The 17,413-nt window shown below is 50.2% G+C and overlaps 1 protein-coding gene across 2 annotated transcripts in view; it reads right to left on the reverse strand.

The window, feature by feature from the left end:
* LOC138764488 (thrombospondin type-1 domain-containing protein 4-like) overlaps nucleotides 1-4,545 on the reverse strand; it is a 75,133-nt gene extending 70,588 nt beyond the window's left edge. For both annotated transcript variants that reach the window (XM_069940475.1, XM_069940476.1), the window contains exon 1: nucleotides 4,457-4,545. The gene's annotated coding sequence lies outside the window, so the exon portion shown is untranslated. The remainder of the gene's footprint in view (nucleotides 1-4,456) is intronic.
* Between the last annotated feature and the right edge of the window lie 12,868 nt (nucleotides 4,546-17,413).

Here is a 17,413-nt window from a genome sequence, read left to right on the forward strand (position 1 = left end):
GAGTCCCTCTCGTCTGGACACACACAAAGGAGCAAGTGGATAAAAACCGGGCCTCCGGCGGCAACTCTCCTAGCAACCAGCACAATATGGATGCCACAGGAAATGGACAGGGGCTCCAGTCTCCATGCACTGCCACTCAACTTTGCTCTCACTCACCATCCCTCTCTCTACCACCCTATGTCCCTTTCTCTCTTTCCCTCAATGTCTCTCTGCCTCGTCCCCTTTCCCCCTCCTCCCTCACTCCCATGCCCCCTCACTCTCTCCCCTCCCTTACTGTCCCCTTCTCCATCTCTCTCCCTCCCCAATTTCTTCCCCCACACTCTCCCTCCCCTCCCTCCGACTCCCTCACTTTCTCCTCTGTCCCCACACTCTCTCTGCCCCCACTATCCATCTCTCTCCCCAACAGTCTCTCTCCCATCCCTCTCTCTCCCTCTTCCCCTCTCCCACCCCCCTCTCCCATCCCCCCTCTCTCCTCCCCTCTCTCTTCCCCCCCTCTCCTCCCATTGTCCGCTCGATGCTCCCTCAGGCATCTGAACCACAGCTGGACCTGAGAAGGTTCAGAAGACCACAGATTTCCGACTCTCACACGTTTCATCCCACACCCCCTCCCCCCCAACATCTGAGATTCTACAAAACACAGCAAACAACAGTCCAGCTTGCCAGAAGAAGGCACGTTGTGGTGGGGGGGGGGGCTGGGGGTGAGGGAGCTGTTCACACAAGTGGAATCCTCATGGGAGGGGTCAGACTGCTCAGTCCAAATCCATTTCCAATTTCCCTTGGACCGTCGCTTGGAGAAATCCTCCTGAGCATTCTCTGCCAGCGAAGCTGCAGCCCCCTCACTCCCCACTGCTTCCTCCCGATCCTCCTCTCGCACATTATCCCACCACTCCCCCACCCACTCCATCTTTGAGCCACCCACTTGGGAGCCAGCTGGAATCACGGACTCTTCCAGGCTCTTCAATTCGCTGACCTCGCATTCATTTCCATCTCCCTACTCAGCGAACAACCTCCACACAGCCTGCCTTGGCCCCCGGCCACTGCCCTGTCCCACATTGCCTCTCAAAACGTGGCCCAAAATGCACTTGAAAATCCCCACCCTCTCGGCTCAAGGAGCGTTTCTTTCCTGCTGTTGTCGCACTCCTGAATGGACCTGATGGTATTTCACAACCGCACTCCCCTCCATTCTCCACACTATCCCGATGACTCCCAGCTCTCCTGTTTATTTGCTATCGCTGCACTGCATGCCGCATCGCCTGGATAGCACACAAAATTAAGCTTCTGACTGCATCCCTGCAGAGGATTGAATTTAGGAGCTGCAACCCTCAGAAACTTCTATAGGTGGACCATGGGGAGCATTCTGGCCAGTTTCTTCACTGTCTAGTACAGAAGCGCCAACTCTCAGGACAGGAATAAACTCCAGAGGGTTGTTAACTCGGCCTGCGGCTTCACAAGCACCAGACCTCACTCCAGTGAGGACACAGACATGAGGGGGTGTCTTAAAAATGCATCCTCAAAGACCCCACCACCCAGGCCATGCCCTCTTCACTCTACTACAATTGGGGAAAAGGTACAGAAGCCTGAAGATGAGGACGAGGACGGCTTCTTCCCCGCGGCCATCAGATTCCTGGATGATTAAAGACACGACCTCACTTTTCCTGCACTATTATTTTTATAATAACTTCGTAAGATGGTTATAATATGAATGTTTGCACTTTGACGCAGCCGCAAACACCCCCAGAATTTCTTGACAGTAAATCCTGATTCTGAGGTACACAGCTTAATATTCAATACTTGGAGTTTCAGGTCCTTAATGCAGCTGGTTAATATTGGCCAGATAATCTCTTGCAACAATGCAGACTGTGGATAAGATGTGGCAGCAGAAATAGGCCATTCAGCCCATCAAGTCTGCCCCGCCATTTAATCGAGCTGAATCATTCTCCCAACAGCGCGGGGAGGTCCCGGTGATGCTGGACCGGGTCGTCTCTTCACCCATTTCCCCCCCCCACCCCCCGCCCAGCACACCCCGGCTGACACCACAAACCCGGCCTCGCGTTCCGCTGAGCCAGGCCCAATCCCCGCCTCCGTCTGTCTGCGTGGCATTTGGACGCTCCTGGTGTCCTCCCACACCCCCACAATGCATTGGGAGGGTCGCGGGCTAACGCGCCCCAAGTTCAGAATCAGAATTTTTATTTCCACAAACGCGTTACAAAATTCAAAGGTTTGTGGCAGCCCCACAGGTGCAAATATTTCCGTAAACCACCTCACAAGATAAATAAATAAATAATAGTGCAGGGAAAAGACAGAGAAGGGGAGGCAATGTCTGCAGTTCATTGATCATGCAGGAATCTGATGGCAAAGAAACAGACCCTTCAGCCCATATAGTCTGGGCTGAACCGTTTGTCAGTCTCGTGGGAATTTAACAGAGGAAGTGGATCGGTTTTGGAACATCGGGGAATGGGCGGGAAGCTGAGACCTGGGACGGATCAGCCGCAGAGAACGGCGGGGCAGATTCCAGGGACCCCCGCCCATCATGCCTTCCTGGGCGCGGGGGTCAGTACAGGTTCAGTGCTGCCACTGTAAACCCAGGCTCTGCACTTGAATCGCCCGGGGGGGGAGGGAGAGAGGGGGCAGGAAGGTCCCTGGCCACCTGACTGACAGGCTGTGTTCAGCTCACAGCCCTCCTGCTGTTCCCCAAGTGGTCTTCAATGGGAGCACTAGTTTCCTGTTTACACGGTTGCGTTTACGGCCTGTGAGTTCAATTTCTCCCACCTGCACTTTGAACCTGCCAACTCGTCACTGCTCCTGCTCTAATTTCTGATGCTCTTTATTTCTTATGACGTGGGCCCTGAACATCTTGTGAGAGCCTCATTCACCTCTGGGGAATCATATGAAGATCCCCACCCACCTCAGGTCCATCCACAATGCCGAACCATTTCTTTCTGCCTAGACCCATTGACCTACATCCTTGTCCGTGTACCAATCCACATTGTTTCTGAATGTTAAAAGTGATCCCACATTCACCACTTCAGCTGGCAGCTTGTTCCCCACACCCACCACTCTCTCTCTCTTTATGTGAAGAAGTTCCCCCTAAACTTCTCCCCCTTTCACCCTTAACCCATGTCCTCTGGTTTGCATCTCACCCACCCTTGGGGGAAAAAGCTGACCTACATTTTCTCAGACGAGACCCTCACCATTTTAAATACCTTGATCTGGTATTTAAATGCGTCCACCCTAGTTCTGGTCTCCCCTACCGATGGAAGCAGATTTCAAAGTCATTGGGGGTAAATCTCGTCTTCCACCTCCCCTTTCTGGAGTTACGGAAAGCCCCGCAACTTTCCTCCTCCCCTCCCTCTACCTTCCCTTGGACTTGTTCGTAAGGGGGCGACATTCCCTTCCACCTTCCCCCTCCGTGCCCTCTCCCCCTATTGCAGGTGGGTAGGGTCGTCAGGAGAGCTGTTGGCATCTTGGCGTTCATCACTCAAAGTGTTGAGTAGAGGATTTGGGATGTTATGTTGTACAAGACACTGGTGAAGCCAAATCTGAAGTATTGTGTGCAGTTTTGATCACCAAACTATTAATAAAGATTGAAAAAGGGCAGAGAAGATTTGCTTGGATGTTGCCAGGACTTCAGGAACTGAGTTACAGGGAAAGGTTAAACAGGTTCAGGTTTTATTCCCTGGAGCGTAGAAGAATGAGGGGAGGTTTGATCGAGATATTTAAAATTATGAGGGGGACAGAGTAAATGTAGGTCGGATTTTTCCACTGGGAGCAGGTGAGATACAAACCAGAGGGCTTAGGTTGAGAGTGAAAGGGGAAAAGTTTAGGGGGAACTTCTTCACACAGGCAGCGGTGGGGGTGTGGAACCAGCTGCCAGTTGAAGTGGTGAATGCGGGCTCAGTTTTCACACTGAAGAAGAATTTGGACAGGTACGTTGACGGGAGGGGGACGGACTGGGTGCAGGTGAGTGGGACAAGGCACAGACTGGAAGGACCCCGTTTCTGTGTTGTGTTGCAATGTTCTATCAAAGGGTAGCCCACCCTGCACAATTGGAGGTGGAAAGGGGAGGGGGGGGGGTTGTCTCCTTGTTCCCGCAGGACCAGAAGGGTCTCTCCAGGTTTCAGCGACCACCTGATGACCTGCAGTGCAAACGTGGGGGCCACGGTTGGCGATTCTCCCTCCGGCACTTGGAGTGGAATGAGTTCCAGATCGTGGACACCACCCCCCCACCCTCCTCCCCCCTCCTCCCCCCTTGCCGGAGTTAACTCCAGCCCTTAACGAATTTCGATACACGTTCATGCCAATAAAGTCTGAATCGCTCACTGATAAACCTCACACTCTCCCCCACCCCCTCAGCCGGAGAGAGAGGCCAGTCGAAACTTTCCCCAAACTTTTGGCTAAACTTTTCAGGGACTTCGCTGCACCGCCCAAAGGTGGATTTTGCAACGGAAAGAGTTACCCTTCCAAACTTCAGGCGAAGATCTTCTATCTGATACAAATCTTCAGCATTTCCCTGCAAGGTCGGACCTGGGAAGAATCCACAACTCGAGCTTTCTTGCGGAGAGCCGCTCTCTCGTCCACAGCCCCAGCACACACACTCTCGACTGGCTGCAGAGCGCCCAGCCAGCGTTAACCCCCTGCGTCCCGGAGCCATCCTGCTCCCGCCGTTAACTCCCTGTGTTCCGAGTCTGAGGCCGATTCACCCGCTCCGCCTTTCTGGCTAACCCGGGTTTGGACCGCGTCGGCACCGCCTCCTCCGCTCTGATCCGGGTTTGCTCTTGGTGTCGCCCTCATCCGTCGATCCGGTTTATCCCGGGTCTATCCTGGTTCGGTCTGGCATAGTTTCACTCCTCAGTCTCTCCTGGTTCAATCCGGCCCAGTGTCCTGATTTAATCTGGCCCAGGTTTAGCCCACGTCCTGGTTCAGTAGGGGCCAGGTTTAGCTCCAGTGCCCTGGTTCGGACCAGCCTAGGTTTAGCTCCAATGTCCTATTTCAGTCTGGCCCAGGTTTAGCCCCCATTTCCTGGTTCAGCCCAGCCCAGGTTTAGCCCCAGTGTTCTGGTTCAGTCCCACCCAGGTTAGCCCCAAAGTCCTGGTTCAGTCCCACCCAGGTTAGCCCCAAAGTCCTGGTTCAGTCCCACCCAGGTTAGCCCCAAAGTCCTGGTTCAGTCTGGCCGAGGTTAGCCCCAATGTCCTGGTTCAGTCCAGACCAGGTTTAGCCCCTACTTAGATTCTGTCAGGGTTGTGTGGTCTCCCCCCACCCCCACTGTGACATTTCTCCGAACCCTATGACTCATTCCCTGGTGGGCAGGAACCTGCCCTGCGTCAAAGCTGACTTAGAATGAAACATGAATGCAGAACATCAAAAAAGTAAATATCCATGAAGCAAAATCCCCAAGTGTGATTCATTCCCTCACAGCACTGCCCCCTCTTCTTCCCACTGTCCTCTCTCTCTCTCCCACATCTACGTAGTCCGATATCTCTCAGTCCTGCAACTGACAAAGTATATCTTTAAAGCAACACCTCCAGCATGGCAGGGATCCAGAAGGATCACTAGAGCTCAGGTTCCCGTCTGGAGAATGCATAGCACCAGAGAGACAAACCCAGAGTGGAGCCAACGAAGGAATTTGGGGAACAACAAATCAGAGGGGCACTGGCGGGTGGGCTACAGAGACAGGCAGGGGTGCAGGGGACCGGAGGGGGTTACAGAGACAGGGAGGGGTGTAGGGGACCGGAGGGGGTTACAGAGACAGGCAGGGATGTAGGGTACTGGAGGGGATTACAGAGATGGGGAGAGGTGTATGGGTCTGGAGGATGAAGGGTGTAAGGGGTTAGAGAGACAGGGAGGGGTGTTGGGGACCAGAGGGGGGTTACAGAGTCAGGGAGGGGTTTAGGGGACCAGAGGGGGTTACAGAGACAGGGAAGGGTATAGTGGACTGGAAGAGGTTACAGAGACAGGGAGGGGTGTAGGGGATCGGAGGGGGTTACATTCTCATCACATTTGACCTCTCAAAGTGCCACACCTCACTCTTGTCAGGATTAAACTCCACCTGCCATTTCTCTACCCAGATCAGCAGTATCATCTGCTAATCCACCCATCTATCTCATCTCTCCCCGACAAAGGAACTAAAGAAATAGGAGCAGGAATGGGCCTGCTCCGCCGTTCAATGTGATCAGGGCTGATCTGATAATCTCCACCAACCCGCCTTTTCCCCATATCCCTTAATTCCCCAACAACAATGTAAAAATCTACCCAACCTTATTTACGGAGGTCACCTCAACTGCTTCAATGGGCTGCGAATTCCACAAATTCCCCACTCTCTGGGAAAAGCAGTTCCTCCTCATCTCCGTCCTAAATCTACTACCCAGAATCTTGAGGCTAGGTCCCCTCTTTATGGTCTTCCCCATCAATGGGAACAACTTATCTCCCTCTATCTTAACTCTGCCTTTCATAATTTTATACGTTTCTATCAGATCCCCTCTTATTCTTCTGAATATATATATATATTATATACAGGTGTGTATTTTTATACATGTTTGTGTGTTTATCTCTCTATACATATATAGTATGGTCAATGTGGCAGGCACCAAGAGATTTCTTTAGGCAGTCCTTGTACCTTTTCTTTGGTGCACCTCTGTCACGGTGGCCAGTGGAGAGCTCGCCATATAACACGATCTTGGGAAGGCGATGGTCCTCCATTCTGGAGACGTGACCCATCCAGCGCAGCTGGATCTTCAGCAGCGTGGACTCGATGCTGTCGACCTCTGCCATCTCGAGTACTTCGACGTTAGGGATGTAAGCGCTCCAATGGATGTTGAGGATGGAGCGGAGACAACGCTGGTGGAAGCGTTCTAGGAGCCGTAGGTGGTGCCGGTAGAGGACCCATGATTCGGAGCCGAACAGGAGTGTGGGTATGACAACGGCTCTGTATACGCTTATCTTTGTGAGGTTTTTCAGTTGGTTGTTTTTCCAGACTCTTTTGTGTAGTCTTCCAAAGGCGCTATTTGCCTTGGCGAGTCTGTTGTCTATCTCATTATCGATCCTTGCATCTGATGAAATGGTGCAGCCGAGATAGGTCAGCCAGTGGGCTGATAACGCCTCAAACCGTGCATCTTGGCGCCTCACAGTTTGGCGGGCAGCAACCTCCTTTGAAGAAGACCGCAGAGCCCACCTCACTGACAAAAGGCAAAGGAGGAAAAACCCAACACCCAACCCCAACCAACCAATTTTCCCCTGCAACCGCTGCAATCGTGTCTGCCTGTCCCGCATCGGACTTGTCAGCCACAAACGAGCCTGCAGCTGACGTGGACTTTTTACCCCCTCCATAAATCTTCGTCCGCGAAGCCAAGCCAAAGACAAGACATATATAGTGTATACAGTATACATGAGAATGTGTGTCTACACACATGCACCTGCATTCACTCACTCACACACACCCACACCCACTACCCTCTACCTTCTGTTGGCTAGCCAATTCCATCAGCTCACCATGGACCCCATACGCCTGCACCTTCTGAACCAGCTGGACACAGGGGACCTTACTGAAGTCCGTTCCTGCAGCGTCCTCTGACCTACCCTCGTCAACTGTTGCTTCCTCAAAAGACATAACCAGATTGGTTAGACGTGACCTGCCCTTCACAAAGCCAAGGTGACCATCCCTGACTGACCGTGTGCCAAAATCCTGTTCCAAAGAATCCACTCCAATCATTATCGATTGATCTCCATATGAAGAGGTGTGCAGTAATGACGTGTGTGAAGAATCTTGGGACATCTTACAGCTGGGAGGGATGCTGCGCCATAGCAAAGGTCTCGCAGAAAGTGAGCAAAAGTTGGCTGAGATTATTATTGATCGGATACAATGCACTGTTCTGATCACACGATCGCCAAGGCAAAGCTCTCAAGAACCTCAGCTGAAGCATTGATCACAAGATCGTCCCACTCAAACATCAGGAAACATTCCTGAATCACGGCTGTCAGCCTGGTAACAAGCTCTCCCGCCCCACTCTAAGCACATATTAACCTCAGCACTCAATCTGTGTCAGTGAGTAGTATTGTGGAAGAATAATGACTGTTTACGCAAGTGGGGAGGGGAGAGAGAGAAATGGGGGAGAGGAAAAGAGGCAGGAAGAAAGGGAGAGAGAAACAGAGGGAGAGAGATAGAGAAGGAAATAAAGTGAGAGAAAGAGGGAAAAATAGAGAGAGGGAGAAAAATTGAGAGGGAGGGAGGGAGAGAAAGAGAAAAAGAGGATGTGTGTGGGTGTGATTTAATGTCTGAGAATGAGAGGGTGAGTGTCACAGAACGAGAGAGAGGGAACATGAGAACAGAAAACAATGGAAGAGAGAGAGACAGGAAGAGAGGGTCCAGGTGGCAGAGGGCAAGACTGGAAAAGTGAGGGAATGAGTAAGCGAGGAGGAACAGATCAATAGTGAGAGAGATGGAGAGACTGGGTCATTGTGATAAAGGAGAGAGAGAGCACAGATGAGAGTGTGTGAGAGAGAATGACTCGCTTCTTTTAAACTGCAGCCCCTGGGCGGCCCTCCTGGGACCCAGGTGTGATTACTGGGGCAAAGGTGCTGGAAGCACCTTTTAAACGGTAGGGGGATCTCCCACCTGACGATTTAAGGGGGGATCCTGCCCCTCCCCCACAATGGCGTGCCATGTACTCACCGGAAGTACCGCCGCATGTTCGGATGCTGGCTGCCCAGTGACGCACGCACGCAAGTGCCATTTTCCTGCTCAAATAGCCCGTGGACACGACCTGGGTAAGTTTAACTGAGTTTACCTCAGAGGTAGGTCAGGGACCCGGTTGGATTCTGACGGGGTTGATCGGGTCGGAGCCTTTCTAGCTGCCGCGTGACTGGGGCGCTAACCTGGCAAATTGTCAGGGCAACCCCATTTTACACGGCAGTTTGAAAGGGCCGATTGAATCAGGGTGACAGAGAAAGAAATGACGTTTCGGAAGTCAACACAGGCTAACAACCAGGTGCTGAGGAATGTTGCAGGCAACACCCTGATCAATCTCCTCTGCCCCCTCTCCATAGCTTCCTCATCCTTCCTGCAATAAGGTAACCAGAAATGAACACAAGATTCTAAGTGTGGTCTCACCAGAGATTTGTACAGTTACAACATAACCTCTCGACTCTTGAACTCAATCCCCCTATTAATGAAGCCCAGCACCCCATAGGCCAGTGGCTCTCAACCTTTTCCTTTCCACTCACGTCCCACTTTAAGTATTCCCTAGGCCATCGGTGCTCTGTGATGAGTAAGGGATTGCTTAAGGTGGGATGAAGGTGGAAAGAAAAAGTTGGAAACCCACTGTTTTAATCATCCCCAAATGGCTCGTTACGAGCACGGTTTCAGAACTTCAAAACAAAATGGGCCAATGACAATTTTTCTCCAGCAAAATATTTCAGAAACAGTTGGGTCGAGTGCAGTGATTCTCAACCTCCCCTTCCCATTCACATCCCACCTTAAGCAATCCCTTACTCATCACAGAGCACCGATGGCGTAAGGATTACTTAAAGTAGTATGTGGGTGGAAAGAAAAAGGCCATTGGCCTTCTTAACTGTCCTATCAATCTTGAGAGATGCATAGATTTGGACCCCAAGTCCCTCGGTTCCTCCACACTGTACTCAGCCTTCTGGTTTGACCTTCCAAAATGCATCACCTCACACTTAACCGGATTGAACTCCCATCTGCCACTTCTCCGCCCAACTCTGCATCCTGTCCCTATCCTTTTGTAACCTACGACAACCTTCAGCTCCCTCCACAACTCCTCCAACCTTCGTGTCATCCGCAAACTTACTGCCCCATCCTTCCACCTCTTCATCCGGGTCAGTTATAAAAATCGCCAGGAGCGGTGGGGTGGGGGGGGATTGTCCCAGAACAGATCCCACCAGTCACTGACCTCCAGGCAGAATCTTTCCCATTCACTGCTGCTCTCTGCCTTCGACATGCAAGTCAATTCTGAATCCACACAGCCAAGGCTCCATGGACCCCATGCCTCAGCAGTTCTTTTTTGGAATACTTAATTTATAATTTTTTTTAAACCACAATAATTAGTTACATTACATTCAATTCTAAATTATTTCAAAAGAAATTCTTTCTTTGGCTTGGCTTCGCGGACGAAGATTTATGGAGGGGGTAAAAGTCCACGTCAGCTGCAGGCTCATTTGTGGCTGACAAGTCCGATGCGGGACAGGCAGACACGGTTGCAGCGGCTGCAGGGGAAAAATGGTTGGTTGGGGTTGGGTGTTGGGTTTTTCCTCCTTTGCCTTTTGTCAGTGAGGTGGGCTCTGCGGCCTTCTTCAAAGGAGGTTGCTGCCCGCCGAACTGTGAGGCGCCAAGATGCACGGTTTGAGGCGATATCAGCCCACTGGCGGTGGTCAATGTGGCAGGCACCAAGAGATTTCATGTGGTATATATCATCCCACCACCATCCCCCCAACCACCCTCCCATCTCCCCACCCCCAAAGAAATAAAAATAAGAAAATCTGGAGAATGCCAAGAAAATAAAACATTTGTACAATAAAATCTATTGGAGGTTACCAAGACGCGAGGTTTTCAGGGGCATGTTTTGTAAATATGGGCTCCATATTTTCCAAAAAACATGATATATATCTCGCATTAGTTTTCTCTAATGTTATACAACTACAAAGTTCTGCGTGCCATCTTTCCAGGCCTAAATTTATTTCAAACTTCCATGATATTGCTAAACTTTTGCGAGAAACTGCTAAAGCAATTAGTACAAATTCAATTTGATAAATATTTAAATTTAATTTTGGGCCTCATAACCTTATTATTACTCAGTAACACCAGATCCTGCGGGAATTTAACCCCCCCCCCGTAATTCATCCCAAAAAAATGACCTACCCCTAACCAAAATTGTCTAACTTTAGGACATTGGAACTTTTTTTTACATTCAACTTGGTAATCTCTAAAATATAAATCTGATACGGCAGGAATTCATCTATTTAATTTTTGTGGAGTCAAATATAATTGATGTAAACATTCATATTGAACTAACCTATATTTTACACAACTCCTTTTCACTTATTTGTGTACTTAAATCTATTTCCCATCTCAATCTTGATTTATGCACATTAAGTCGGACCTATTTTGCCAGATTAAAAAAACTTTAACTTGGTAATAACAAAATAAAGTATTACCAGGTACATTAAATTTTTCCCTCATTCTTTCAAATGTTATGAATCTCCCATCCTCAAAGCAATCTTCTTAATACCCATCCATCTCCAAATCTGCAAGAATTGGTTATCCATTGAAAAAGGAATAAGCCTATTTTGACATCGAGGTGTTTCCCCAGATATTAACCCAGTGGTTCTCAACCTTTTTCTTTCCACTCACTTCCCACTTTAAGTCATCCCTGGGCCATTGGTGCTCTGTGATGAGTAAGGGATTGCTTAAGGTGGGATGTGGGTGGGAAGGGAAGGTTGAGAATCACTGCTCAAGACCCAGTTGTATCTGAAATATTTTGCTGGGGAAAAATTGTCGTTGGCCCTTCTCCTTTGGAGTTATAAAACGGTCCCCATAATGAGTCATTGAGGGACGATTAAAACAGTGGGTTTCAAACGTTTTTCTTCCCACCCACATCCCACTTTAGGCCGATGGCCTAGGGATTACTCAAAGTGGGATGTGAGTGGAAAGAAAAAGGTTGAGAACCTTTCATATCAATTTCATTATCAACGTTAATCAATCAAATGTTTCAAAATAGATGATTGTCTACTTCCAAATAACATTTATAAATAAAATCTTGGGGATCCATAACCCCAATTGCATCAAATTCAAAGAACCCCAAGCTGGAATACTATCTAAATTAAACAATACATTTATTGTATTGTAACCCTAATATTCTTAAAATGAGGAAGACGCAAACCCCCTCACTTATACTTCCACCTGATGACTTCCTGAGCGAGTCTCTCGGGGGGTGGTGGGGGGCGGGGAACCTTGTCAAATGCCTTACTCGAATCCATGCAGACCACATCTACTGCCCGTCCCTCGTTAATTTTTTTTGTTCCATGAAAGTGGGGATGGCGGTGAAGGAGGCACAGGGCAGGGAGCGCAAGAGCCTGGGTCATGATGTTGCCACTTTGCAAGTCAGGGAATTGTGGGCTGTTCTGGTCACAAAGGAGCAGAGAAACCCAACAGCAGATTTAGTTGTAAGTATTTCAGAAAGTGGTGGAGATCTGGGAGAGCGGACATTCCTTGGCAAAATCAAGGAGGGGATTTACAAGGTGCAGCAGCAGATCCGAGCCTACTCCGCGGAACCCCAGAACATTCTCCGACAGGAGAATGGGGAGGAGAGTGGGGGAGGGAGAGTGGGGGAGGGAGAGTGGGGGAGGGAGAGTGGGGGAGGGAGAGTGGGGGAGGGAGAGTGGGGGAGGGAGAGTGGGGGAGGGAGAGTGGGGGAGGGAGAGTGGGGGAGGGAGAGTGGGGGAGGGAGAGTGGGGGAGGGAGAGTGGGGGAGGGAGAGTGGGGAGGGAGAGTGGGGGAGGGAGAGTGGGGAGGGAGAGTGGGGGAGGGAGAGTGGGGGAGGGAGAGTGGGGGAGGGAGAGTGGGGGAGGGAGAGTGGGGGAGGGAGAGTGGGGGAGGGAGAGTGGGGGAGGGAGAGTGGGGGAGGGAGAGTGGGGGAGGGAGAGTGGGGGAGGGAGAGTGGGGGAGGGAGAGTGGGGGAGGGAGAGTGGGGGAGGGAGAGTGGGGGAGGGAGAGTGGGGGAGGAGAGTGGGGGAGGGAGAGTGGGGGAGGGAGAGGTGGGGGAGGGAGAGTGGGGGAGGGAGAGTGGGGGAGGGAGAGTGGGGGAGGGAGAGTGGGGGAGGGAGAGTGGGGGAGGGAGAGTGGGGGAGGGAGAATGGGAGAGTCTAGGTCAAGAGGGCACAACTTCAGGATTGTAGGGGGTCACTTGGATCAGAAATGCAGAGGAATTTCTTCAATCAGGGGGCGGGTGAATCTGTGGTATTTTTTACCACAGGTGGTTGTGGAGGCCGGGTCATTGGGAGTATTTAAGGCAGAGATTGATAGGTTCTGAATTAGCCAGAACATCAAAGGTTATGGGGAGAAGGCTGGGCAGTGGGGCTGAGCGGGGAAATGGATCAGCTCATGATTAAATGGCGGGGCAGACTCAATGGGCTGAATGGCCTATTTCGCTCCTAAGGCTTGAGATTTTCTGGGATATGAGTAGATTTTTTTTTAACTCAGAGCGTATCTGGAATGCACTGCCTGAGAGAAAGTTTGAAGATGAGTTGCTGACACCCCCTCCCCATCACTTAATCACACCCCCTCCCCATCACTCAATCTCACCTCCCCCTGCCCCATCACTCGATCACACACCTCCTCCCCTCCATCACTCGATCTCACCCCCCTGCCCTCAATCACTCAATCACTCCCCCATGCTGTCAACTCCATCTGCATCTCCCACTGCCTTGGGAAGGAGTTGATCATGGGCTTCAGGTGGACCAGAGACAGCCACCCTCCACAACACATCAACACCTCTGTAGTGGAGAGAACCAAGTTCCTTGGAGTTCACTTAACTAGTGACCTATCACAACATCTCCTCACTTGTCGGGAAGGCCCAACAGCGATTGCATTTCCTGAGAAGGCTGAATCGGGCACCATCATGTCAACCTTCTACAGGAGCTCTATCCAGAACGTCCTGGCCGGCGGCATCACAGTGCAGGACAGCCGCTGCAGAGAAATGGATCAGAGGTCAATCCACAGGACCATAAGAGCGGCCGAGAGGATCACTGGAGTCTCCCTCCCCACATTTGACATGATCTACTAGGAAGAGGGTGCAGAAAATCATCGAGGGCCCCCTTCCATCCCGCACACAGCATCTTCCAGCTGCTCCCATCAGGGAAGAGATCCAGGAGGATCAGAACCAGCACCACCAGGCTGAGGGACAACTTCTTCCCACAGGCAGGGAGAACGCTGATCAACTAAAGGAACTGCTCACACTGACTCTCCAAGACCCTCAACATTTATTTATTTATTTGTATCGATGAACACTTGTCCTGCACACTGAGGACTGTTTTGCACTGAGGACTGGAGAATGCTGTTTCATCAGACTGTACTTGTGGAATCGGATGACAATAAAGTGGCATAAAAGGCCCCACCCCACCCTGGCCACCCCTCTCCCTTCAGGAAAAAGAATCACATGGGTGAGCTCACACCTCACTACCCCATCCCCCAGTCTTGAGGAGAGTTCCTTTCCTGTTGCCTTTAGTCTCCCGAATGAAACCACAAGATGGTAAAATTCCGGCGCCTTTGCTCCACACCCTCTCTGCATCTCTGTACCACTAAACCTATGCCTCACCTGCTGTCCTAGGTACCTGATGTCCCCCTGGACTGATCACAAAACAAACTTATGATACATGCGACAATCAACTTGAGTGGCCTAATCATTTGCCTTGTGGTTCCAATCCAACAATCACCCCTCCCCCCAAAGGGTATCAAGGCCTCCCACCAGAACGAGCCTCCTCCACCATCCGGGAGCACGAACTTCAGATATAGGAGCAGGAGTCAGCCATCCGGCCCGTTGGGCCTGCTCTGCCGTTCAATTTGATTGTGGCCGATCTGATGATGGGCTCATCTCCACCCACCTGCCTTTTCCCCATATCCCTTAATTCCCCGACTATGTAAAAATCTATCCAACCCTGTCTTAAATCTATTTAATGAGGTCGCCTCCACTGCTTCAAATGGGCAGTGAATTCCACAGATTCCTCACCCTCTGGGAAAAGCAGATCCTCCTCATCTCTGTCCTAAATCTACTCCCATGAATCTTGAGGCTGTGTCCCCTCATTCTGGTCTCTCCCACCAATGGGAACAACTTACCGACCTCTATCTTATCTACGCCTTCAATAATTAACAGGTACATATATTGGAAGTGGTATGGATGGCAGGTCAGTGGGACTAGGCAGAAAAATAGTTTGGCACAGACTAGAAGGGCAGAAGGGCCTGTAATGTTCTGTGGCTCTATGGAGATTGATCCCCTCTCGTTCTCCTAAATTCCAGCAAGTGCAGTCCCAAATAATTCAATCTCTCCTCACAGGCCAATCCCCTCATCTCTGGAACCAACCTGGTGAACCTCCTCTGCACCAAAGCCAGTCCATCCTTCCTCAAGTCAGGGGACCAGAACTGCACGCAGTTCTACAAATGCGGCCTCACTTGGACCTTGTACAGTCGCTCCATGACCTCCCTGCTCCTAAATTCAATCCCTCCAGCAATGAAGGCCAACGTTCCATTTCCCTTCTTGACAACTGCACCCGCAAACCAACCTCTTGCGATTAATACACACGCTCTCCCAAGTGCTTCCACACAGCAGCTTTTGCTGGCTATTTAAATAATAATCCTTGAAGACCCTTGGGAGAGTGGGCAGGACCCATCTTAACGTTCCACTAAAAGATGGCGTCTCCAACAGCACAGTGCCTGGAGAGTTGGCTTCCTTTTATCCTAATGACCCAGGAGCACTGGAGAAGCATCAGGAGGGGTGGGTTCGTGGGGGGGGTTAAAATGTATCCAGTTTTGGCCGGCCAACTTTAGGAAAGATATCTCTCACCTATAGAGTGAAGAGGGCATGTCCTGCGGGGTGGGGGGTCCTGAGGATGGAGGCTACCTTCTTGAGACACCACCTCTTGTAGATGTCCTCGATGGAGTGAGGTCTGGTGCCCATAATGTCGCTGGCCGAGTTGACAACCCTCTGGAGTTTTTTTCTTGTCCCGAGTGTTGGGACCTCCGTTCCAGAGAGTGATGCCACCAGCCAGAATGTTCTCCATGGTTCACCTGCAGAAATTTGCAAGTCTTCGGTGACCTCACAAAGTCTAGCCACTGGCGAGCCATCTTCATGATTGCATTGACCTGGAGGCCCCAGGACAGATCCTTGGAGATGTTGACACCCAGGAATTTGAAGTTCTTGACCCTCTCCACTGCTGACCCCTTGTCACAGGTTATGTTGTGTTTGCATTGTATATAGATATGATTTGGGGAGATAAATTGGGCAGGTCACATACAAACACTTTAAAGCAGATCTTATTTAAAATACTTGCTCTGCTCATGCTAGACAGGGCAGCGCCAAGAGCTTTTGCAAAAGCTTTGGAGAGTACCTAAGGGACTTCACTAAAGGATTGTTGTTTACAAAAAGGCAATTGATGAAATACCTTATCGGAGCCCCAGACTGTCTGGAGTGGAACTTGCTGTTCTAAGATGGTCATGTGGTTTTGCAAGCAGAGAGCATCAAACAGGCTTTCTCTCTGAGAGAGAGGGCGGGGGGGGAGATTCAGTTCTGCAGTGCTATGGTCAACACCAGCAGCTGGGACTGGAACAGGACAAGCTGGCAAGCTGTGGAAAAACCCCATTTGGAAGACAGGTTGTGAGGTTTAGTTCACTCTGGTCAAAGCCCTTGTAGTTCATGCAAGAGGAGAGGCCTGGCTGTCTAATGTTTCACTTGAAAGAAGGGAAACAAAAAGGAACTCTGTGATGACCTGAAAGAAAGAGGTCATCATCTGGAGAACCCAGATGAGGTAAGTTTCGTCAACAAGACACTCGAGTGGCTGGATACAAGGAATCAGTTGTGGGTGTCCTGGAACAACAAATCTCTCTCTGAAAACCGACAAGAACCTTCCTGAGCGGTAACCATTTACCTTTCAAGCACCAAAGCCTGGTGAACTTTCTAAATGCTCAATTCTGTGCACAGTATAAGAGTTGCCTGCAACCAGTGAACTTGGAGGAATGAGAAGTGAGATTGGACTGTGAACCAAAGAACTTTTCTGAATGTACACACACATGCGCTTAGAATTAAAAGGGGGTTAAGTTAGGTTAGTTAAGTCAATAGAGATAAGTTAAAGTGTGATTCTGTTTTCATGTTTAAAGATAATTAAAAGCAACTTTTGTTTAAGTAAGCATTTGTCTTGGTGAATATCTATTGCTGCTGGGTTTTGGGCTCCTCTGGGCTCATAACACCCTCAATGAGGACTGGGTTGTGAACCCCAGACTCTTTCCTGCAGTCCACAATCATCGCCTTGGTTTTGCTGACATTGAGGGCAAGGTTGTTGTCATCACCCCATCTAACGAGCTGATCTACCTCCCTCCTGTTCGCTTCCTTGTTGCTGTTTGCGATTGTGCCAACAACTGTGGTGTCATCAGCAAACTTGTAGACGGTATACGATAACTGTTTCAGTCCCGGAATCATCGTTATGAAGCTCCAATGTCAGCACATCCTTTCTTAGACAAGGAGCCCAAAACTGCTGATTCGTGAAGTCTCACCAGTGCTTTACAATGCCTCAACATCGCAACCCTGCTCTTATATTAGTATTGAAATTATTTCGGATTTATTGTCAGAGTACATACATGACATCACAGACAACCCTGAGATTCTTTTTCCTGTTGACGAGGAAGAATTGCCACTTA

The sequence above is a fragment of the Narcine bancroftii genome, chromosome 5 (genome assembly GCF_036971445.1).
Source record: "Narcine bancroftii isolate sNarBan1 chromosome 5, sNarBan1.hap1, whole genome shotgun sequence".
NCBI classification, from domain to species: domain Eukaryota; kingdom Metazoa; phylum Chordata; class Chondrichthyes; order Torpediniformes; family Narcinidae; genus Narcine; species Narcine bancroftii.